This window comes from Eleutherodactylus coqui, chromosome 1 (assembly GCF_035609145.1).
Source record: "Eleutherodactylus coqui strain aEleCoq1 chromosome 1, aEleCoq1.hap1, whole genome shotgun sequence".
NCBI lineage: Eukaryota > Metazoa > Chordata > Amphibia > Anura > Eleutherodactylidae > Eleutherodactylus > Eleutherodactylus coqui.
In genome coordinates, this window is record NC_089837.1 from 50492990 (window position 1) to 50517473 (window position 24484).

A 24484-nucleotide genomic window follows, 5' to 3' on the forward strand; every position below is an offset into this window, starting at 1 on the left:
TTTACTTCTGAAAAACCCTCATTAGCAATGCATACCTTAGCTAAGCACCACACTACCTCCAACAAATTACAATCACTGCCTGCATGACACTCCGCTGCCACTTCTCCTGGGTTACATGCTGCCCAACCCCCCCCCCCCCCCCGCACGACCCAGTGTCCACAGCGCACAGCAAAGTATCCCTGCGCAGCCTTCATCTGCCCTTATGCCACACCACCCTCATGTCTATTTATAAGTGCGTCTGCCATGAGGAGGAACCGCAGGCACACACTGCAGAGGGTTGGCACGGCTAGGCAGCGACCCTCTTTAAAAGTGGCGGGGCGATAGCCCACAATGCTGTACAGAAGCAATGAGAAATATAATCCTGTGCCACCGCCATCAGGAGCTGCACACGTGGGCATAGCAATGGGGAACCTATGTGCCACACACTATTAATTCTGTCAAGGTGTCTGCATGCCCCAATCAGACCGTGTTTTTTTATAAATAGTCACAGGCAGGTACAACTCCGCAATGGGAATTCCGTGTGCACCCACAGCATGGGTGGCTCCCTGGAACCCACCCGCTGTACATAAATGTATCCCATTGCAGTGCCCTGGACAGCAGAGCTAACGTTAGATTAAATGCAGGTGGGCTTGGGCCCACACTGCATGCCCCAGTCACACTGGGGTTCTTTAGAAGTGGACACATGCAGTTACAACTCCGTGTGGACAGACAGCATGGGTGGCTCCCTGGAACCCACCGGCGGTACATAAAATATATCCCATTGCAGTGCCCAGCACAGCTGAGGTAATGTCAGGTTTTAATGCAGGTGGGCTAAAAATTAATAGGATTACACTGTTGGCGAGGGCCCAAAAAAATTGGTGTACCAACAGTACTAATGTACCTCAGAAAAATTGCCCATGCCCAACCAAGAGGGCAGGTGATCGCTTTGGTTAATGTGGCTTAATTTGTAACTAGGCCTGGAGGCAGCCCAGTTAAAATAAAAATTGGTTCAGGTGCAAGTTTCAACGCTTTAATGAGCATTGAAACGTATAAAAATTGTTTACAAAAATCATATGACTGAGCCTTGTGGGCCTAAGAAAAATTGCCCGTTCGGCGTGATTACGTGAGGTTTCAGGAGGAGGAGCAGGAGGAAGAGGATGAATATAATACACAGATTGATGAAGCTAAAAGGTCCCCGTTTTTGATGGTGATAGAGAACGATGCTTCCATCCGCGGGTGCAGCCTACGTATTGTTTAGGTATCGCTGCTGCCCGCTGGTGGAGAAGAGAAGTCTGGGGAAATCCAGGCTTTGTTCATCTTTATGAGTGTAAGCCTGTCGGCACTGTCGGTTGACAGGCGGGTACGCTTATCCGTGATGATTCCCCCAGCCGCACTAAACACCCTCTCTGACAAGACGCTAGCCGCAGGACAAGCAAGCACCTCCAGGACATACAACGCGAGTTCAGGCCACGTGTCCAGCTTCGACACCCAGTAGTTGTAGGGGGCAGAGGCAACATGGAGGACGGTCGTGCGATCGGCTACGCACTCCCTCACCATCCTTTTACAGTGCTCCCGCCGACTCAGCCTTGACTGGGGAGCGGTGACACAGTCTTGCTGGGGAGCCAGAAAGCTGTCAAAGGCCTTAGAGAGTGTTCCCCTGCCTGCGCTGTACATGCTGCCTGATCTCCGCGCCTCCCCTGCTACCTGGCCCTTGGAACTGTGCCTTCTGCCACTAGCGCTGTCGGATGGGAATTTTACCATCAACTTGTCCGCCAGGGTCCTGTGGTATAGCATCACTCTCGAACCCCTTTCCTCTTCGGGTATGAGAGTGGAAAGGTTCTCCTTATACCATGGTAGTAGACTCAGTAATCCGTAGTGGCCAGAATGCATGTAACGCGAGGGTCACGAGAAAGGCATCCTAACATGAAGTCAGCCATGTGTGCCAGGGTGCCTGTATGCAACACATGGCTGTCCTCACTAGGAAGATCACTTTCAGGATCCTCCTCCTCCTCAGGCCATACACGCTGAAAGGATGACAGGCAAGCAGCTTGGGTACCCTCAGCAGTGGGCCAAGCTGTCTCTTCCCCCTCCTCCTCATCCTCCTCATGCTCCTCCTCCTCCTCAACGCGCTGAGATATAGACATGAGGGTGCTCTGACTATCCAGCGACATACTGTCTTCCCCCGCCTCCGTTTCCGAGCGCAAAGCGTCTGCCTTTATGCTTTGCAGGGAACTTCTCAAGAGGCATAGCAGAGGAATGGTGACGCTAATGATTGCAGCATCCCCGCTCACCATCTGGGTAGACTCCTCAAAGTTTCCAAGGACCTGGCAGATGTCTGCCAACCAGTCGCACTCTTCTGTAAAGAATTGAGGAGGCTGACTCCCACTACGCCGCCCATGTTGGAGTTGGTATTCCACTATAGCTCTACGCTGCTCATACAGCCTGGCCAACATGTGGAGCGTAGAGTTCCACGGTGTGGGCACGTCGCACAGCAGTCGGTGCACTGGCAGATTAAACCGATGTTGCAGGGTGCGCAGGATGGCAGCGTCCATGTGGGTCTTGCGGAAATGTGCGCTGAGCCGGCGCACCTTTCTGAGCAGGTCTGACAAGCGTGGGTAGCTTTTCAGAAAGCGCTGAGCCACCAAATTAAAGACGTGGGCCAGGCATGGCACGTGCGTGAGGCTGCTGAGCTGCAGAGCCGCCACCAGGTTACGGCCATTGTCACACACAACCATGCCCGGTTGGAGGCTCAGTGGCGCAAGCCAGCGGTCAGTCTGCTCTGTCAGACCCTGCAGCAGTTCGTGGGCCGTGTGCCTCTTCTCTCCTAATCTCAGTAGTTTCAGCACGGCCTGCTGACGCTTGCCCACCACTGTGCTGCCACGCCGCGCGACACCAACTGCTGGCGACGTCCTGCTGCTGCTGACACATCTTGATTGCGAGACAGAGGTTGCGTTGGAGGAGGAGGAGGGTGGTTTAGTGGAGGAAGCATACACCGCCGCAGATACCAGCACCGAGCTAGGGCCCGCAATTCTGGGGGTGGGTAGGACGTGAGCGGTCCCAGGCTCTGACTCGGTCCCAGCCTCCACTAAATTCACCCAATGTGCCGTCAGGGAGATATAGTGGCCCTGCCCGTGTGTGCTTGTCCACGTGTCCGTTGTTAAGTGGACCTTGGCAGTAACCGCGTTGGTGAGGGCGAGTACAATGTTGCGGGAGATGTGGTCGTGCAGGGCTGGGACGGCACATCGGGAAAAGTAGTGGTGACTGGGAACCGAGTAGCGTAGGGCCGCCGCCACCATCATGCTTTTGAAAGCCTCCGTTTCCACAAGCCTATACGGCAGCATCTCCAGGCTGATCAATTTGGCTATGTGCACGTTTAACGCTTGAGCGTGCGGGTGCGTGGCGGCGTACTTGCGCTTGCGCTCAAACAGTTGCGCTAGCGACGGCTGGACGCTGCGCTGAGAGACATTGCTGGATGGGGCCGAGGACAGCGGAGGTGAGGGTGTGGGTGCAGGCCAGGAGACGGTAGTGCCTGTGTCCTGAGAGGGGGGTTGGATCTCAGTGGCAGGTTGGGGCACAGGGGGAGAGGCAGTGGTGCAAACCGGAGGCGGTGAACGGCCTTCATCCCACCTTGTGGGGTGCTTGGCCATCATATGTCTGCGCATGCTGGTGGTGGTGAGGCTGGTGGTGGTGGCTCCCCGGCTGATCTTGGTGCGACAAAGGTTGCACACCACTGTTCGTCGGTCGTCTGCACTCTCAGTGAAAAACTGCCAGACCATTGAGCACCTCGGCCTCTGCAGGGTGGCATGGCGCGAGGGGTCGCTTTGGGAAACAGTTGGTGGATTATTCGGTCTGGCCCTGCCTCTACCCCTGGCCACCACACTGCCTCTTCCAACCTGCCCTGCTACTGCACTTGCCTCCCCCTCTGAAGACCTGTCCTCAGTAGGCTTAGCAAACCAGGTGGGGTCAGTCACCTCATCGTCCTGCTGCTCTTCCTCCGAATCCTCTGTGCGCTCCTCCCTCGGACTTACTGCAATTACTACTACCTGAGTGATAGACAACTGTGTCTCATCGTCATCGTCCTCCTCACCCACTGAAAGCTCTTGAGACAGTTGCCGGAAGTCCACAGCCTCATCCCCCGGACCCAGGGAACTTTCCAAAGGTTGGGCATCGGTCACGACAAACTCCTCCGGTGGGAGAGGAACCATTGCTGCCCATTCTGGGCAGGGGCCCGAGAACAGTTCCTGGGAGTCTGCCTCCTCCTCAGAATGTGTCATTGTAATGGAGTGAGGAGGCTGGGAGGAAGGAGGAGCAGCAGCCAGAGGATTCAGAGTTGCAGCAATGGACGGCGTAAAACTCTGGGTGGTCGATAGATTGCTGGATGCACTTTCTGCCATCCACGACAGGACCTGCTCACACTGCTCATTTTCTAATAAAGGTCTACCGCGTGGACCCATTAATTGTGAGATTAATCTGGGGATGCCAGAAACGTGCCTCTCTCCTAATCCCGCAGCAGTCGGCTGCGAAACACCTGGATCTCGACCTGTGCCCACACCCTGACTTGGGCCTCCGCGTCCTCGGCCGCGTCCACGTCCTCTAGGCCTACCCCTACCCCTCAGCATGGTGTATTACGAGTAGAGCAGAAACAGAACGCTGTAATAAAATGTGTCGCTTATTGGCCTGTGCTTGGAGGCTGACTTCGCTTACGGAACGCACAGCAGAGCCAGGAAAGAATTTTGCACACGACTGTAGTGAGACGTAGGTGCGTATGACTGAGATAGTGGAATTCACAGCGCAGAAGCAGTCAAGTGGCCAAACGCCACTAGTAGGCCTTAAGTATTTTACTTCTATTTTTTGAACGGCAGAGCTGAGACAGTAGACAGATACTGTAGGCAGCGTATATATGTATACTGTTTCAATGTGGACAGGATGACGACAATGATGTAACGGGCACCGCAGAGCCAGGAAACACTTTTGCGCACGCCTGTAGTGAGACGTAGGTGCATATGACTGAGATAGTGGAATTCACAGCGCAGAAGCAGTCAAGTGGCCAAACGCCACTAGTAGGCCTTATAGGGGTTGTCCGCCGCCCAAACTGATTTTTTTTTTCCCCATGAATGCCCTGGGGAGTAGAAGCATCACACACAACAGCCTTTCCCATAAAAATAGATATTCTGCTCACCTTTTTATTCCTTTTCTTCCGTTTATAAAGTTTGTCTGAAGAATTTTCCAAAGATGGCGCCGCTGGCTAGTTCCCATGATGCACTGCTGCCTCTCTCTCCTCAGCGTGCGCGCTCCCGATGACACCGGTCACATGACTGGAGGATCGGCGTCATAATGCAAACGCACACTTCACTGCTTTGAATGGAGCCGGCAGCCGTCCGGTCCCATTCAGAGCAATGAGAGGGCAGGGAGAGCAGTGCGATCTCCTGCTAGAGCTCTGACAGCAGTAGCAGGAGATTCCTTCATCTCCCTGGCATGTCCCCTCATCACTGACAGCCCTGTCACAGTGTCCAGTAATGAGGGGACATGCTGAGGAGATGAAGGAATCTCCTTCTACACCTGTCAGAGCTCTAGCAGGAGGTCGTGATCTCCAGCAGCACTTTAATAGCAGAGAATCGCGATCCTCAGCTATTGAAAGTGAAAGTAGCACCAAGCATGACACACACACACACATGCCCCCTCCACACTGCCCCCACACACATGCACCCCACAGTGTCCCCCTCCAGTGCCTCCCCCCCCCCCGCAAGCCACCAGCTGACAGCTCCGACCAGCAGCCCCCGCTCTCCGCAAGCCACCAGCTGACAGCTCCGACCAGCAGCATGCTCCTCCCCCCCACTGGCTGACAGCTCCGACCAGCAGCCCCCGTTCCCCGCAAGCCACCAGCTGACAGCTCCGACCAGCAGCATGCTCCTCCCCCCCACTGGCTGACAGCTCCGACCAGCAGCTCCCCCACCTTCCCCCTCACCCCCATCCCGGGACTACTGACTGACAGGTCTGTCACCCCTACACCTCCCCACCCCCACCCCTGACTACTGACAGCTCACAGCACCCTTCCCCCGTGAGAGACCGGCACTCCACTCCCCCTCCTCCACTCCCCTTACCTGTCAGCTGAAGATCCCGCGGCCGTGTGTCCCCTGCAGGCAGACCAGAGCTTCCTGAAGCAGCCGGCAGAAGATCTACTACGCATGCGCGGAGTAGAAGAAGCGCGTCCCCGTGCAGAGAACACCTGGAGCTGACCCGACAAGAAGAGGACAAGAGACTTGTCGGAACCAATGGCAACCAAGGAGCAACACAGGGGGGGGGGGGGACGCCAAAAGGTAAGTGAATAACTTCTGTTTGCCTAATTTACAATGCACAATGTATATTACAAAGTGCATTGTATTGGGCAAACAGAAGTAATGAGATTCATTCTTTATGGCTGGACAACCCCTTTAAGTATTTTGTTTCTATTTTTTGAACGGCAAAGCTGAGACAGTAGACAGATACTGTAGGCAGCGTATATATGTATACTCTTTCAATGTGGACAGGATGACGGCGGTGATGTAACGGCACCGCAAAGCCAGGAAACACTTTTGCGCAAGCCTGCTGTAACGCTTAGCTACGTATTAATTAGGACTACTACCCCCAGCAGACACACAGTACACTGAGGACGCTCACAGGCAGCCCAAATATAGTTTTTTTCCCAAATTTGTTTGAAAAAGCCCACTGCCTATATAGACAGTATATCTCTTTCACCTTTGTCAATGTCCCTGCCTCACCAGTACTGGCCCTATACTATGTACAATGACTGCAGACTGAGGACGCAATGCTCTGCACGGCCGATATACAAAAAAAAAATGTGCAACACTGCTAAAAGCAGCCTCAACAGTACTGCACACGGTCAGATGTGGCCCTAAGAAGGACTGTTGGGGTTCGTCAAGCCTAAAATAACTCCTAACGCTCTCCCTATAGTAGCAGCACTTTCCCTGAGCTATGTCAGAATGCATCTGTGGCGAGCCGCGGGAGGGGCCGATTTATATACTCGGATGACACCTGATCTCGCCAGCCACTCACTGCAGGGGGGTGGTATAGGGCTTGAACGTCACAGGGGGAAGTTGTAATGCCTTCCCTGTCTTTCTATTGGCCAGAAAAGCGCGCTAATGTCTCAGAGATGAAAGTGAAAGTAACTCGAACATCGCGTGGTGCTCGCCTCGAGTAACGAGCATCTCGAACACCCTAATACTCGAACGAGCATCAAGCTCGGACAAGTACATTCGCTCATCTCTAGTTAGAATCGCATTGCACAAAAATTGGAAAGCACCAACTTGCAAAGCGTTTTTGACATTAGAAAGTCCCATTGACAATCGCGTTAAAAAATGTAGCAATATCGCAGCGTAAAGAAAACCGCAAGTGGGTGTTCACCCTTAGCGCACAGCATCAGAGGTCAGACAGAGACAGCAGGAGGAGGATTTGGGTCATGCTGTAATATTATCATGCAGCGCATGAGGTCAAACTACTATGCATGTGTATGCAAGGAAAATGTTTTAACACTCTATCAGTGGCGCAAGGTCACACAGAGCCAAAGGCCATAGAGGGGTCTTACAAGTAATGGCCACAGAGGGGGAGTCTAGTATGAATTTCAAGGCGTGGGTCATACCAGTAATTATTCCAGGGGGATTCCTACTGTAGAGGTGCACAACACAGAAGGGCCTGTAGAGGGCTGCAGACAGGGCTTCTGCTGTAAGGCCTCATGTCCACTAGCTAAATGGAATTGCGGATTCCTGCTGCGTAATCCACAGCAAATTTTGCCCATAGAGAATCATTGGCAATCCGCGGTCCATTAAATTGATTTTTGCACCCGCGGATGGTATTTTAAGTGATTTGCGTTTTTCATGCGTGGAAAAAAAAATGCAGCATGCTCCATTTTACAGCGGATTCCACGCGGATCGGCGCATTGATCTCTATGGGTGCGGATATCCGCGTTGCATCCGCAATTACATTTGCGGATGCAATGCGGATTTGTAGGTGGGGAAAAGTCTGGGAGGTGTGTGAAAGAACTGGGGGCGGGGAAATAGTAGAAAAACAACACCACCAGCGGCCATTTTGGAGAGAGATTTGCCAAAGCTCTTGTGGAAGAACGTGTGACACAGGGAAGCTCATCACCCTAAAAGAAGATTACCCATGCATATGGAACCCTGCTGATGAACAGTATAAGAATAAAGATAAGAGAGAAATGGCCTGGGAGGAACTGGCCCTGCTGCTCCACAATGCAGAGTGGACATCAGCAACCACAGACAAAAGAAGAACTATGTGTAAGTAATGTATTCCCCCTCTTCTAACAAGCATGCGTGCCTGCATGCGTGTGCGCAAATGTGTGCATGCTTGAATGCATGTTTGCCTGTGTGGATGTAGGTTTGTGCGCACACAATGCATGGTGTTTGCATAAATGCTGCATTGCATGCAAGTTTGCAATGTTGCATGCCGGCACGTGTGTTCGTGCTGCATGCATGGATGCTTGTTGGTGCTCTGGCGTGCATGCCATGGACACATGCTTGCGCTCATGCATGTGTGCACTTATGTTTCTTCTGAAGCATTCATGCAGCCATGTGTGCTGCATGCCTACATAGATGCATGGTTGTGCTGCTGCACGCATGGTTGCACAGATGCATGCATGCGTGCACTTATGTTTCTGCTGAAGCATCTATGCAGGCATGCGTGCTGCATGTCTGCATAGATGCATGGTTGTGCTACTGCATGCATGCATGCACACGTGGTTGCACAGATGCATGCATGTGTACATGCTTGCAATGCATGAATGTTTGCTTACATTTTTGGAAGCTTTATGATATGTAGTTTAAGAGCTAAGAAATAATTATACAATTAAGGGAGAGCTGGAGGAGCGCCAAAGATCAGTGGCGTAAGGAGCATTTTGCAGTACCAAAAAGTGGCGATGGGGGAAAGCAGAAAAGGCAGTATGTCCACTACATGGCGTTGTCCTACCTGCCCTGCACAGTGGAGATGCGACCGTAAGTAAACAATAGCACTGACACATCCAAAAAAGGGATGTTTTAGACGGGAGGATTATTGCTATTGTTGTTCACACTACAGGGCTGATGTGGTTTTTGGATCGCTGATTGTGCCATGTAAGATCTGGATTTTTATATCTTTATTTCATAATTTTTTATGTCTTCTCCGCAGGTCAAGCCATAACTTGCAAAATGTAGCGAGACCATCCGTGGTTGATAGCAGCCCCTTACCGGGATCTATAGACTCGCCAGCAACACCGTTATTGGAGGATGCGGGGGAGCAGCAACCGGAGAAAAGTAGCAGGTCTACTGCAAGCAATTGAAGGGGCAGGCCCTCGGGCGCACAGGCTGCCGCAGCCGCCGCGGCTGCTAAGGAGGAGTCGGCAAGTGCGAAAAAAAAAGGATACAACTAGAAGTGCTGGAGATGGTCCAAAAAATAAATAAACCACTAGATCCAATAGATGCCTATGGTCAATTTGTGGCCTCCTTTTTACGTGCAATGCCTGATGAGCTGAGGCTGAGCACTGAGGAGTTCTTGTCGTACCTCCTGCAAATGTCAACCCCGCCAAACTTGCCATTTGAGCTGCATGTGCACATTGCAGAAAGAAATCGGCATTGAAATCAATGTTTAACATGTAGATTTCAATGCGGGTTTGAAAATGGCTTAATTCTCCTGGGAATTACACCTCAAAGTCTGTACTTGGGGGTGTGGAATTTAGTGGGGAGTGTGAGCGCAGAATACTTCACAGCATATTGCGTCTTGTTTCACGGTGTGTGAAAGCGCCTTTCTTTCTTGCCCTATCGGAGGCATTATCTATCTGTTGTGTAGTTTTCAGTGTTGTTGTCTCTGTGGAAATGTTTTTGTTTCGGCGGGGGCCACTATAGATATGGCAGCATTGTTTATGAAATACAGTATCTGGGGCACCATGCCATGCAGCTGGTACAGTAATAGAGGGGGCAGTTGGGGCAGCAACAGGCACAGAATTGGAAGAAGCAGGATGTGGAGTTTATGTTGTTAGGTAATAGGTGTTAGAAAAGTGACGAGTCAGACCTGTTTGGGCAAGAAACCCTATAGAAACAACTTGTGGCTTGAAGAAGCCTGACTGAGAAAGTGAATAACTCAGGAGGTGACATTCTTGACAACTGGATAAACTGGTACTGTAACCATTTATATGGTCTGCATTAGCATCGAGCAAACTGAAACAGTCAAACCCTTTTTGGGGTCACACCCGATCTTGGGTGGTTCATTTCAGCAAATTCACTTTTTTCCCCTCTTTTTCCTCTTCTTATAGCGTTTCAAACACCATGCTAAATACTGTACAACGCCTCCATTGATATCAACCGGGTTTCTCAGACTAGTGTTCGAATGCGGTTAGTGCAGTATTTCTACCACCGCAATCTTTAAAGGGCTGTCAGTTCTATTCTCGGGCATTTAAGCACTTTTCAACATACCTCATCACCTATTACAATAAAAACCGCTGTAGAATGCGTTAGTAAACGCAGCTCAAAATCCCAGTAAAACGCAGCGTTTTCAAAAGCGGCGATTTGCTAATACCTGTATGAGAGTGGCCTCCTACTGCCCGCTGCTCACCCCTGATGCCCCACCCCTCCGAGCATGCTCGGACCAGTAAGCAGTTACTCGAGAAGAGCGATGCTCGCTTGAGTAACTGCTGTACTCGAGCGTGCTCGCTCATCTCTGGAATGAAACTATTATAATTAATTGGTTTCATAATCATGCGTTTTCACTCATTCACTCACACTCACAGTGTGAGAACATCACCCAATTTTCTTGCTAGTGGAAAGGCTCTGAACTAATCATAGCCAGTCAGTGAAAGGCTGCAATTGGTTCATCGAGTGTCATCTCTGATTGGCTGAGCCACAGCGCTCGTGATCCAATCACAGCAATGTTTTGCTGGACACGGGGTATTGAAACTCCGTTACCAGGAAGAGAATGCTCTGTCACTGCCGAGGACTACACTGAAGCCTGTCCGAGTGCCGCAGCTCAGTGGGAGGAACCAGAACGGTTTCTACACCGACATAGAAGGAAGAGCATTACTGTAAGGCCGTCTGCACAGAAAAGGATTGGATTCTGCGAACCCACAGAGGAATCTGACCCTGTGCCCAGTCAGCATCCGTGCGTACCTGCTGCTTGTCGTCTTTTCCTGTACTGCGGATAGTCCGCATGGCTCGCCATCAGACATGCGCAGTACAGTTTTTTTGTTTTTTCTTTCTGTTTTTTAGCCCCTGTTTTTCCTGCGCAATTGCTAGGCTATGACGCGGGTACCTGCGACCTTTCCACAATGTCTTTCTATTTAGTTCAATAGAAGCTGTCTATGCGCAGCCTGCACAAAAAAAAAAACATGGACCATGTTGCGATTTTTCTCTCTGCTAGTGGAAGCTGCAATTCATTTCCACTAGTGTGCAGGAAGCAGTGGTTTTACATAGGATATAGTGAATGGTAATTGCTGCAGATCCGGCGTGTGGACGCAAACAACAAATTCCGCAATGTATATCCATTCATTTATTGCTGGCCTAGGAGCAGTGAACTGTGGAACTCTGTCTGAGGATGTGGGGAGGGCGAATTTCATTAAAAAGTTTAAGAGGGATCTTGAAGCCTTTTTTGAGCTTTACAATATTATATGTTCTAGTCACTGATTAGTTCAGAAAGGTCGATGATCTGGGGGTTATTCCGATTGCCAGACTCGGAGTAGGGAAGGAATTTTTTTTCCTTTAAATGAGTAAAATTGGCTTCTACCTCATTGGGATACTTTTGCCTTCCTCTGGATCAACATTGTAGGGGTGGTAATAGGCTGAACTAGAAGGACATATGCCTTTTTTTCACCCAGATATATTATGCTACTATGTTTTATGATATCCCTACAAGCTGGATGGCTTTTGGCGTAGCATAATTGCCAGGAGATGTTTTTAGGGATGGATTTTCTGGAATGACTAGCAGGTTTTGTAAAGGGCCTGTCATTCTCTCCTAAACAGAGTTTTCCTGCAGCACACAATCGCGACACTCCTTGTAAATAAAGAAAAAAAAAATCAAGCCCCTCGAAGGAGTTGTCATTTTGCTGCAAAACTTTGCATACAATATGCAAAAGATTACAGTTGTGATGTGATTAGATGAATGGTGTCCTTTAAAAGTAACTCTATGAGATATGTCTCTACAATGCCATTCTAGAGGCACTTACCAGAGTTTGAGAGGGTGAGTGTTATTGGAATGCAAGAAGTTGGATGGTCATATCGATGAATTGTCTACCACCTAGCCCATTCTGACCAGACTGTTAAGAGGTGTTGGGACCACTGAATGGATGAGGGCATGCACACAAGATAACCAGGCTCAGGACACCCTCGACAGACCACTAGTAGAGAGAATCGGCTGATTGTCTGACAAGGGCCCTGTGTCTATCAGAATAATTTCGAAGCAATTGGCTGAATGACTTCGGTCCAATGGTGCGCATTCTGTGTACTGCCTTTTGAAACCCACCCACAGTGGCCTCCGTTTGCAGTGGTATCGAGGATGATAAAACTGGACTGCTAGAGAGTGGAACCAAGTTCTCTTCAGCAACGAATACGGGTTTAGTTTGCACACTGCTGATGGCCAGGTTTTGGGTCTGGAGACCTTGGGGTGCAGCCTCAATCCTGCCTTTGTTGTGGAGCGGCACACTGCTACCACCATGTGATGGTCTGGGGCCATTGAATATGACAGTGAGTCACCCCTAGTAGTGGTAGAAGGGACAATCACAGCTCGGTGACATGTTCAGGACATCCTGCAGCTACATGTTCCTCTCATGGTGGCTTCCAGGAGGCATTTTTCAGCAGAATGATGCTTAGCTGCGCACAGCAAGGGTATCACAGAAATGTCTCAATGACATTACCATACTGCTATAGCTGTCCACTTGTACAGATATATCACCAAAAGAGCATTTATAGGACCATCTGGGATACCAACTTCCTCATCCTACGAGTTTGGATGATCTAGAAGCCCAGTTACAGCAAATGTACACTGATATGCTGCAGGATTCCACACGGAATCTGTATACTTCCATGTCCGTATCACATCTTGTATCCATGCTAGAGGTAGCTCACCAGGGCACTAAAGCCTCCTTTCAAGTGTTTCCCACAATAAATTATCCTTTTCCTCCGATATTGCAATCACTTCTATTAATTCCTATCTGAATTGGCCCACGTAAAGTTCCTGTAAATGGGTGCCAATCTTCTTGATTGCCAATAATCTACCTGAAAAAAATGGATTACCTAAGGTCGATTACAATATGTACTGAGCCTAACATCATTAGGTATAGGTAATTGTCCATGAAAGCATAGAATCCATTAACCTGGTGACTATTCCATGGATAAATGACTGAGAATTCAGGAAAAACATGTTCTTGGCATGCAGTTGATGATCTACTTGAAGTCAAATTCCATATCTTCCATGTTTAGAACAATGGAGTCTCTGAACAAGATATTTGTTCTTTTGATAATCCAAGAGTCAAGTCTTCTACAATAAGAGTTAACACTTACTGATAACAGGGCTAGCAGTGGAAAACCATTGGTCTGTCCAAGGGTCATTCGTCATCAATTGGTTTTCAAATACATTTTATTCACTGCAAAAAGTGGAAATCGCCATGACTTTCTAAAAAGGCTGAGAATTAAATGAATAGAATATATGTACATGTATGGGGTATTAGTGTATCTTGACGCCACCAGAAGCTAGGGGGTTGACAGGAACGCTCCCGATAGGGTCAAGACTGTAAGGTCCTGGAAGCTGTGAAACCACATTTGTGTGAGGCGTGTATGCAGCTTTGGCCTCTAAACTGTATGCACTGTCAGCAGCAGCGATCAGAGGCAGTGCAGTGCGGTGCTGCCCTGTCCCTGGTGTCCTGCTGCTGTGCCGGAGTTGTCAGTCGTCCCCCATCCACTCCCTACCGCTGTGTCCTCTGTGCTGCCAAACATGGTGGGGAAAGCGCCTTCAGTGGCGCTTCTGGGCACTGTGCCGTCTATTATGCCGACGCAGCTCTGCTCTTGTACAGAGCGGGGTAGTGTATTCAAAGCAGACACGGCCAGGAACGGGTTTTCACTTTGCCCAATGTGCACGGACCCCACTCTGCTCTTAAACACAGAGCGGGGTGGTGTGTTCTGAATGGGCGACGGGGAATGGCCTTTCAGGTAGCCCAATGTGCACTTGCTGCGGGGTACATTAATGTAAAAGCTGCAGGCCCGCTTGCAAGCTAAGCTGTTCCACGTACAGCTTTAAGTTTGTGGGCTGCCAGGACCTGCTGGCAACTATGAAGCTCAGCCCGTCAGGTACAGGGAGCGTCACCCCTGCCCCTGTCAATCTTGACTCCACCAGGACTTCCTGGTGGCGTCAAGATACACTAATACCCATGTATGGAATGGTTTGTTGCTCATTAAATGCCAGTTTATCATTGATGTGGAATGAAAGCTACATCTGAATTGCCAATTCAAAAAAAAAAAAAATCACATGATAATTATTAAAAAGTACTGTTGCTCGCCATGATGAAAAAATTCTGAAGATTATTATGAGATCTGCTCTTCTGGAGCGGATATTTTTTCTTTTGCAAAAAGCAGCCAGATAATTGCTTTACAAATTGTGTGTTTTTGAATGTGGCTCAGTTTTTAGCAATGCTGCCTTTCAACTCCCATCACAGGTAACATCTGCATGAATTTTGAAAAACTCCGTCCACATATTGCCCTACGTCAGATTTGAACCTAAAATTCCAGGACGGCAATGTAGCAGTGCTAACAACTGAGCCACCATACCTTCTGGTATAGTAGGTGGTAATTTAATACTTTTTATTCTTTTTTCTTTTTTCCTCCCCACCACAGGTTCTGCTGAAGACATGTTTCCCCTCGATCCAGTCACAGTTCTTTTGTCCATTGTAATATGTATTTTCTTAGCAGCCATATTATACAAAGAGAAGGAAAACATTCATCTGCATTATCCTCCTGGTCCAAAGCCCTTGCCGATAATTGGAAATATTCTTAACTTGAATGTGCAAAAGCCTCACTTATCATTTCAAGAGGTACGCTCCAGAGATCAACGACATCTATAGCTTCTTCTGGTTTGATACATTCCCAGCCTGGGGATATCTACAAAGATGTTCTTACTTCAGATTATCTAGCAGTTGGTTGATTTAGCTCAAACTAGATTACTTGTAGAGATGAGCGAGCACTAGAGATGAGCGAGCGTACTCGTCCGAGCTTGATACTCGTTCGAGTATTAGCGTGTTCGAGATGCTCGTTACTCGAGACGAGTACCACGCGATGTTCGAGTTACTTTCACTTTCATCTCTGAGACATTTGCACGCTTTTCTGGCCAATAGAAGGACATGGAAGGCATTACAACTTCCTCCTGTGATGTTCCAGCCCTATACCACCCCCCTGCAGTGAGTGGCTGGGGAGATCACGTGTCACCCGAGTATTTAAATCTGCCCCTCCCGCGGCTCGCCACAGATGCATTCTGACATAGATCAGGGAAAGTGCTACTGATGCTGCTGCTGCAGCTATAGGGAGAGCGTTAGGAGTTATCTTAGGCTTGAAGAACCCCAACGGTCCTTCTTAGGGCCACATCTGACCATGTGCAGTACTGTTGAGGCTGCTTTTAGCAGTGTTGCACTTTTTTTTTTTTTTTTTGTATATCGGGCGTGCAGAGCATTGCGTCCTCAGTCTGCAGTAATTTTACATAGTATAGGGCCAGTACTAGTGAGGCAGGGACAGTGGGAAAGGTGAAAGAGATATACAGGCTATATAGGCAGTGGGCTTTTTCAAACAAATTGGGGAAAAATACAATATTTGGGCTGCCTGTGACCGTCTTCAGTCTACTGCTTGTCTGCTGGGGGTAGTAGTCCTAATTAATACACAGCTAAGTATTACAGCAGGCTTGCACAAAATTGTTTCCTGGCTCTGCTGTCTCCGTTACATCACCGCCGTCATAGCGCCAGAGGGAAACTGTATACATAATATACGCTGCCTACAGTATCTGTGTGCTGTATCAGCTCAGCATTTAAAAAAATAGAAGCAAAATACTTAAGGCCTACTAGTGGCCTTTGGCCACTTGACTGCTTCTTTATGTGAATTCCACTAGCTCAGTCATACGCACGTACGTCTCAGTGCAGGCGTGCGCAAAATTGTTTCCTTGCTCTGCGTTGCCCGTTACATCACCGCCGTCATCCTGTACAGAGGGAAACAGTATATATAATATACGCTGCCTACAGTATCTGTCTGCTGTATCAGCGCAGCATTTAAAAAAATAGAAGCAAAATACTTAGGGCCTACTAGTGGCCTTTGAACACTTGACTGCTTCTGCGCTGTGAATTCCACTAGCTCAGTCATACGCACCTACGTCTCACTACAGGCGTGCGCAAAATTGTTTCCTGGCTCTGCTGTGCCCGTTACATCACCGCCGTGATAGTGGCAGAGGGAAACAGTGCACATAATATACGCTGCATACAGTATCTGTCTGGTGTTTCAGCTCACCATTTAAAAAAAGGGAAGCCAAATACTTAAGGCGTACCACTGCCCTTTAGCGACTTGACTGCTTCTGCGCTGTGAATTCCACTAGCTCAGTGATACGCACCTACGTCTCACTACAGGCGTGCGCAAAATTGTTTCCTGGCTCTGCTGTGTGTTCCGTAAGGGAAGTCAGCCTCCAACTACAGGCCAATAAGCGGTACATTTAATCACAGCATTCTGTTTCTGCTCTACTCGTAATACACCATGCTGAGGGGTAGGGGTAGGCCTAGAGGACATGGATGCGAGCGAGAACGCGGAGGCCCAAGTCAGGGTGTGGGCACAGGCCGAGCTCCTGATCCAGGTGTATCGCAGCCGACTGCTGCGGGATTAGGAGAGAGGCACATTTCTGGTGTCCCCAGATTAATCTCACAATTAATGGGTCCACACGGTAGACCTTTATTAGAAAATGAGCAGTGGGAGCAGGTCCTGTCGTGGATGGCAGAAAGTGCATCCAGCAATCTATCGACCAGCCACAGTTCTACGCCGTCCACTGCTACAACTCTGAATCCTCTGGCTGCTGCTCCTCCTTCCTCCCAGCCTCCTCACTCCATTACAATGACACATTCTGAGGAGCAGGCAGACTCCCAGGAACTGTTCTCGGGCCCCTGCCCAGAATGGCAGCAATGGTTCCTCTCCCACCGGAGGAGTTTGTCTTGACCGATGCCCAACCTTTGGAAAGTTCCCGGGGTCCGGGGGATGAGGCTGGGGACTTCCGGCAACTGTCTCAAGAGCTTTCAGTGGGTGAGGAGGACGATGACGATGAGACACAGTTGTCTATCACTCAGGTAGTAGTAATTGCAGTAAGTCCGAGGGAGGAGCGCACAGAGGATTCGGAGGAAGAGCAGCTGGACGATGAGGTGACTGACCCCACCTGGTTTGCTAAGCCTACTGAGGACAGGTCTTCAGAGGGGGAGGCAAGGGCAGCAGCAGGGCAGGTTGGAAGAGGCAGTGCGGTGGCCAGGGGTAGAGGCAGGGCCAGACCGAATAATCCACCAACTGTTTCCCAAAGCGCCCCCTCGCGCCATGCCACCCTGCAGAGGCCGAGGTGCTCAAAGGTGTGGCAATTTTTCACTGAGAGTGCAGACGACCGACGAACTGTGGTATGCAAGGTTTGTCACGCCAAGATCATCCGTGGAGCCACCACCACCAGCCTCCCCACCACCAGCATGCGCAGACATATGATGGCCAAGCACCCCACAAGGTGGGACGAAGGCCGTTCACCGCCTCCGGTTTGCACCACTGCCTCTCCCCCTGTGCCCCAACCTGCCACTGAGATCCAACCCCCCTCTGAGGACACAGGCACAACCGTCTCCCGGCCTGCACCCACACCCTCACCTCCGCTGTCCTCGGCCCCATTCACCAATGTCTTCCAGCGCAACGTCCAGCCGTCACTAGCGCAACTGTTTGAGCGCAAGCACGCCGCCACGCACCTGCACGCTCAAGCGTTAAACGTGCACATAGCCAAATTGATCAGCCAGGAGATGCTGCCACATAGGGTTGTGGAAACGGAGGCTTTCAAAAACATGATGGCGGCGGCGGCCCCGCCCTACTCAGTTCCCAGTCGCCACTACTTTTCCCGATGTGCCGTCCCAGCCCTGCACGACCACGTCTCCCGCAACATTGTACGCGCGCTCACCAATGCGGTTACTGCCAAGGTCCACTTAACAACGGACACGTGGACAAGCACAGGCGGGCAGGGCCACTATATCTCCCTGACGGCACATTGGGTGAATTTAGTGGAGGCTGGGACCGAGTCAGAGCCTGGGACCGCTCACGTCCTACCCACCCCCAGAATTGCGGGCCCCAGCTCGGTGCTGGTATCTGCGGCGGTGTATGCTTCCTCCACTAAACCATCCTCCTCCTCCTCCTACGCAACCTCTGTCTCGCAATCAAAATGTGTCAGCAGCAGCACGTTGCCAGCAGTCGGTGTCGCGCGGCGCGGCAGCACAGCGGTGGGCAAGCGTCAGCAGGCCGTGCGGAAACTACTCAGCTTAGGAGAGAAGAGGCACATGGCCCACGAACTGCTGCAGGGTCTGACAGAGCAGACCGACTGCTGGCTTTCGCCGCTGAGCCTCCAACCGGGCATGGTCATGTGTGACAACGGCCATAACCTGGTGGCGGCTCTGCAGCTCGGCAGCCCCACACACGTGCCATGCCTGGCCCACGTCTTTAATTTGGTGGTTCAGCGGTTTCTGAAAAGCTACCCACGCTTGTCAGACCTGCTCAGAAAGGTGCGCCGGGTCAGCGCACATTTCCGCAAGTCCAACATGGATGCTGCTACCCTGCGGACCCTAAACATCGGTTTAATGTGCCAGTGCACTGACTGCTGTGCGATGTCCCCACACGGTGGAACTCTACGCTCCACATGTTGGCCAGGCTCTATGAGCAGCGTAGAGCTGTAGTGGAATACCAACTCCAATATGGGCGGAGTAGTGGGAGTCAGCCTCCTCAATTCGTTACAGAAGATTGGGCCTGCCTGGCAGACATCTGCCAGGTCCTTGGAAACTTTGAGGAGTCTACCCAGATGGTGAGCGGCGATGCTGCAATCATTAGCATCACCATTCCTCTGCTATGCCTCTTGAGAAGTTCCCTGCAAAGCATAAAGGCAGACGCTTTGCGCTCAGAAACGGAGGTTGGGGAAGACAGTATGTCGCTGGATAGTCAGAGCACCCTCATGTCTATATCTCAGCGCGTTGAGGAGGAGGAAGAGGAGGTGGAGGGGGAGGAGCCTGAGGAGGAGCAAGGGAAAGAGACAGCCGGGCCCACTGCTGAGGGTACCCGTGCTGCTTGCCTGTCATGCTTTCAGTGTGTATGGCCTGAGAAGGAGGAGGATCCTGAAAGTGATCTTCCTAGTGAGGACAGCCATGTGTTGTGTACAGGTACCCTGGCACACATGGCTGACTTCATGTTAGGATGCCTTTCTCGTGACCCTCGCGTTACACGCATTCTGGCCACTACGGATTACTGGGTGTACACACTGCTCAACCCACGGTATAAGGAGAACCTTTCCACTCTCATACCCGAAGAGGAAAGGGGTTCGAGAATGATGCTATATCACAGGACCCTGGTGGACAAACTGATGGTAAAATTCCCATCCGACAGCGCTAGTGGCAGAAGGCACAGTTTCGAGGGCCAGGTAGCAGGGGAGGCGCGGAGATCAGACAGCATGTACAGCACAGCAGGGGAACACTCTCCAAGGCCTGTGCCAGCTTTATGGCTCCCCAGCAAGACTGTGTCACCGCTCCCCAGTCAAGGCTGAGTCGGCGGGAGCACTGTAAAAGGATGGTGAGGGAGTACGTAGCCGATCGCACGACCGTCCTCCGTGACGCCTCTGCCCCCTACACCTACTGGGTGTCGAAGCTGGACACGTGGCCTGAACTCTCGCTGTATGCCCTGGAGGTGCTTGCTTGCCCGGCTAGCGTCTTGTCAGAGAGGGTGTTTAGTGCGGCTGGGGGAATCATCACGGATAAGCGTACCCGCCTGTCAACTGACAGTGCCGACAGGCTTACACTCATAAAGATGAACAAAGCCTGGATTTTCCCAGACTTCTCTTCTCCACCAGCGGACAGCAGCGGTACCTAAACAATACGTAGGCTGCACCCGCGGATGGAAGCATCGTTCTCTATCACCATAAAAAACGGGGACCTTTTAGCTTCATCAATCTGTGTATTATATTCATCCTCCTCCTCCTGCTCCTCCTCCTGAAACCTCACGTAATCACGCCGAACGGGCAATTTTTCTTAGGCCCACAAGGCTCAGTCATATTACTTTTGTATACGATGTTTATACGTTTCAATTCTCATTAAAGCGTTGAAACTTGCACCTGAACCAATTTTTATTTTAACTGGGCTGCCTCCAGGCCTAGTTACCAATTAAGCCACATTAACCAAAGCGATTAATGGGTTTCACCTGCCCTCTTGGTTGGGCATGGGCAATTTTTCTGAGGTACATTAGTACTGTTGGTACACCAATTTCTTGGGGCCCTCGCCTACAGTGTAATCCTAGTAATTTTTATGTGCTTCGCCTGCACTCATGCTACAGCAAGGTGTGTGGGGTTGGCCTACACTTTTGCTACATAAATGTAACTGGGGCCTTGTCTATACTGCAACTACTGAAGTGTGAAAGAGACTGTTATCTCCCTAAACTGCTGCAACGGGAATGTTACTGTGGCCTGTCTTGACTGCTACTACTACTGAAATGGAACTAATACTGTGCTCCCCCTATACTGCTGCTTCGGAATTGTTACTGGGGCCTGTCTTGACTGCTACTATTACTGAAATGGGCGATTGGGCAGCATGTTACCCAGGAGACGTGGCAGCGAAGTGTCATGCAGGCAGTGATTGTGCTTTGTTGGAGGTAGTGTGGCGCTTAGCTAAGGTATGCCTTGCTAATGAGGGTTTTTCAGAAGTAAGAATTGTTGGGGGGGGGGGGCACTCTTGCCGCTATTGTGGCTTAATAGTGGGACCTGGGAACTTGAGATGCAGCCCAACATGTAGCCCCTCGCCTGCCCTATCCGTTTCTGTGTCGTTCCCATCACTTTCTTGAATTTCCCAGATTTTCACAAATGAAAACCTTAGCGGAGCATAGGTCCCATACAAAAATGCTCGGGTCGCCCATTGACTTCAATGGGGTTCATTACTCGAAACGAACCCTCGAGCATCGCGGGAAGTTCGACTCGAGTAACGAGCACCCAAGCATTTTGGTGCTCGCTCATCTCTAGTTTTTAACATTGGAAACTCCTATTGACTTTCGCAATAATTTCATCACGGGCGGCAGAGATGCAATGCGAGATTATTCTCAGGAAAAAATATCGCTAATGCTAAAAAAATAACAGGAACAATGACACAAATTTGCCGTAAGTCTCTCGTGGCAAAATCATGATCACCTGTGTGAAACCAGCCTAAGTGTTTCAAGTTTCTTCATATTTGAATGAATCACTGTGTAGTTGCTACATACAGTATATATATTGGCTACCATCTCTATGCATATATAGTCTTACCTTGGCTTCCAAGTGCCTCAGCTTGCGAGCTTCTTGACTTGCGAGCAGTCTCTTTCCCAAATTCTTTACTGTTATAAGCTGCTGACCCGCAGTGCGCAAGCGTGCCGCGTCAGAGCCTAGCGGCTTCCTGATTAGTTCTGTAAATGATTTTTTTAAAGAGCATCTACAGCATCAGTACAGTACTGTACACTGTATTTACACCTCCTGTATCAATTCTACATTACAATACAAAGGGAGATTTTGCTATGCAACTCCGAGGACACTTTCCCCTTGGTGAAATACCTTATCACAAACTCAATATTATTCCTTGATTGTTTCCGTATTTAAAGAAATTGCTGTGTTTTGGGAGGTCCGGAACGGATTAATGGTGTTTGAATTCATTTCAATGGGGAAAATTGATTTGATGTAAGAGTGTTTTGAGTTAAGAGCGCTGTAACTGAACAAATTAAACTCTTAAGGGCTCCTGTCCATGGACGATAGTGCATTGCGTTACTCACGGCCATAATTCGTCTGTGAATAATGCAGTGCACGCTTTTCATAGTGTTGCTATGAAAAGCACAGCCTCCTGTTCACGAGCAGAGAATCATAGCGATTCTCCACTCGTAGGACTCAAATCGCATCAGATAGATTACTGCAGAGAACTGTCAGTTCTCACCCCTGCTCCTCGGAGGAGGAGTATCGCTAGCCATATTCCGCCTCACCCGTGGACAGGGGGCCTAAGCCAAGGCACCGCTGTATATCGTTTTCTCTCCATATGTTATGATTCTGATGTTTCTTTATTTATGCATCTTCTTATACAGTCTGGGGCCTTATTTAGATGTCCGTATATCGGCTCGGTTTTCGCGCCAAGCCGATATACGGTGTCCTTGTCTGCAGGGGGTGGGGGAGGGGGGGCATAAGCCCGAAACCGTGTAGCTGTACTTAGTGGGAACATCTGGCCTATTTCAATAAACCTAATAATTAAAAACCCCGGCGTGTGTCCAACTGGTTATTTAATGACTGGCCAGCTGAAAAACACAGCGGTAGTGACAGAGCCCAGAAGGGGAGGCAAGAAGCGCTCCTCTGCTGAACTGTTGGTCACCTCTGGAATGAAGATTGACCTGTTAGGTAACATCTTTCAGGGGTGTCCCAGGATTACTGCGCTTACTCCTCATAGCAGGCAGCAGCTACACAAGGAGCTCTTCTACGTGTGTATGTAGGTAAGGTTTTACATGGGACTGTAAGTTGGTGGGGAGTTAAATATTTTACATGGGGCTGTATAGTGGAGAAAATCGAGAAAGGAAAGTGAGGTGTTTACATGGGACTGCATGCTGGAAGGGGACTGAGTGATGGAAAGTGTTGTTTGTTTTTTTTTACATAGAAGTGTATGTTGCAAGTTATTGAAGGGAGAGGAGTGAGACTTTTGCATAGGACTGCATGTTTGTTTGTTTTTTCTTATATGGGATTGTTTTTTCCATGGAACTTTATGCAGCAGTGACTCTAGATTCTAAAGCTGACAGCAGCCGGCTGTTCAGGGTGCTTTCACACACGTGATTGTTCTCAGTAAGCAAGCTTTTGCATCTACTTGGGGTTCTTCCTCAGGCTTATGGAATAGATCTGATGAAACATGCATTTATATACACAACGCTCTACTCTGCAATATGCTGCAAAAATATTCCGTTATGTGAAAAAATCTGCATTGGAATTAATGTTTAACATGTAGATTTCAATGCAGGTTTGAAAATGGCTTAATTCTCCTGGGAATTACACCTCAAAGTCTGTACTTGGGGGTGTGGGATTTAGTGTGGAGTGTGACCACAGAATACTCCACAGCATATTGCGTCTTGTTCTGTTGTGTGTGAAAGCGCCTTTCTTTCTTGCCCTATCGGAGGCATTATCTATCTGTTGTGTAGTTTTCAGTGTTGTTGTCTCTGTGGAAATGTTTTTGTTTCGGTGGGGGCCACTATAGATATGGCAGCATTGTTTATGAAATACAGTATCTGGGGGCACCATGCCATGCAGCTGGTACATAATAGAGGGGGCAGTTGGGGCAGCAACAGGCACAGAATTGGAAGAAGCAGGATTTGGAGTTTATGTTGTTAGGTAAGATGTTAGAAAAGTGAAGAGTCAGACCTGTTTGAGCAAGAAACCCTATAGAAACAACTTGTGGCTTGAAGAAGCCTGACTGAGAAAGTGAATAACTCAGGAGGTGACATTCTTGACAACTGGATAAACTGGTACTGTAACCATTTGTATGGTCTGCATTAGCATGGAGCAAACTGAAACAGTCAAACCCTTTTTGGGGTCACATCCGGTCTTGTGTGGTCCATTTCAGCAAATTCATCCCTTTTTTTTCTCTTATGCCTCTTCTTATATCGTTCAGCGCAGCATTTCAAACACCACACCAAATGTTGTACAACGCCTCCACTGATTTCAACAGGGTTCCTCAAACTAGTTTTTGAATGAGGTTAGTGCGGTTTTTCTAACACTGTGATTTTCGAGGGCTGTCTGTTCTATTCTCGGGCATTTAAGTGCTTTTCAACGTACCTCATCAAATATTACAATAAAAAACGCTGTTGAACATTGTAGAATGTATTAGTAAACGCCTGTGTGCTGTTCCTAAGTATCATGAAAACAAAGGTTTGGTACTGTGTTAGCCAGAAGAGCAAAATGTGATTGTTCCCAGCAAGAGAAACCACATAATCTTGTAGATATGATACCTTTTAATGACTAACAAAAATACATGATGTAATAATAGCGAGCTACCGAACCAATGCAGGGTTCTTTCTCAGGCTTAAAATCAGCATATTCCGGCCAGGAAGATTGTCCATAGCCAGCAATGGAAGTGAGCAGGACAGAGCAGAGCTTAGCTCTGCCCCATCCTGCCCCCTCCCATTGCAAACGCAGGAGTGGAGGAGAGAGGCAGAGAGCCGGTGAGTGGGAGGGAAGGGGGGTCTGTTTAGACGGAAGCGATATACGCTCA

General features: G+C 49.5%; 1 protein-coding gene across 2 annotated transcripts in view; it reads left to right on the forward strand.

Moving 5' to 3' along the window:
- Positions 1–22618: 22618 nt before the first annotated feature.
- The window catches only part of LOC136620743 (cytochrome P450 2C5-like), a 74033-nt gene continuing 72167 nt past the window's right edge, over positions 22619–24484 (forward strand). The window contains exon 1 of one of the 2 annotated variants that reach the window (XM_066595711.1): positions 22619–22721. The gene's annotated coding sequence lies outside the window, so the exon portion shown is untranslated. Of the gene's footprint in view, positions 22722–23949; positions 23969–24484 lie in introns of those variants that run through there. The other variant, XM_066595720.1, reaches the window with a different exon arrangement.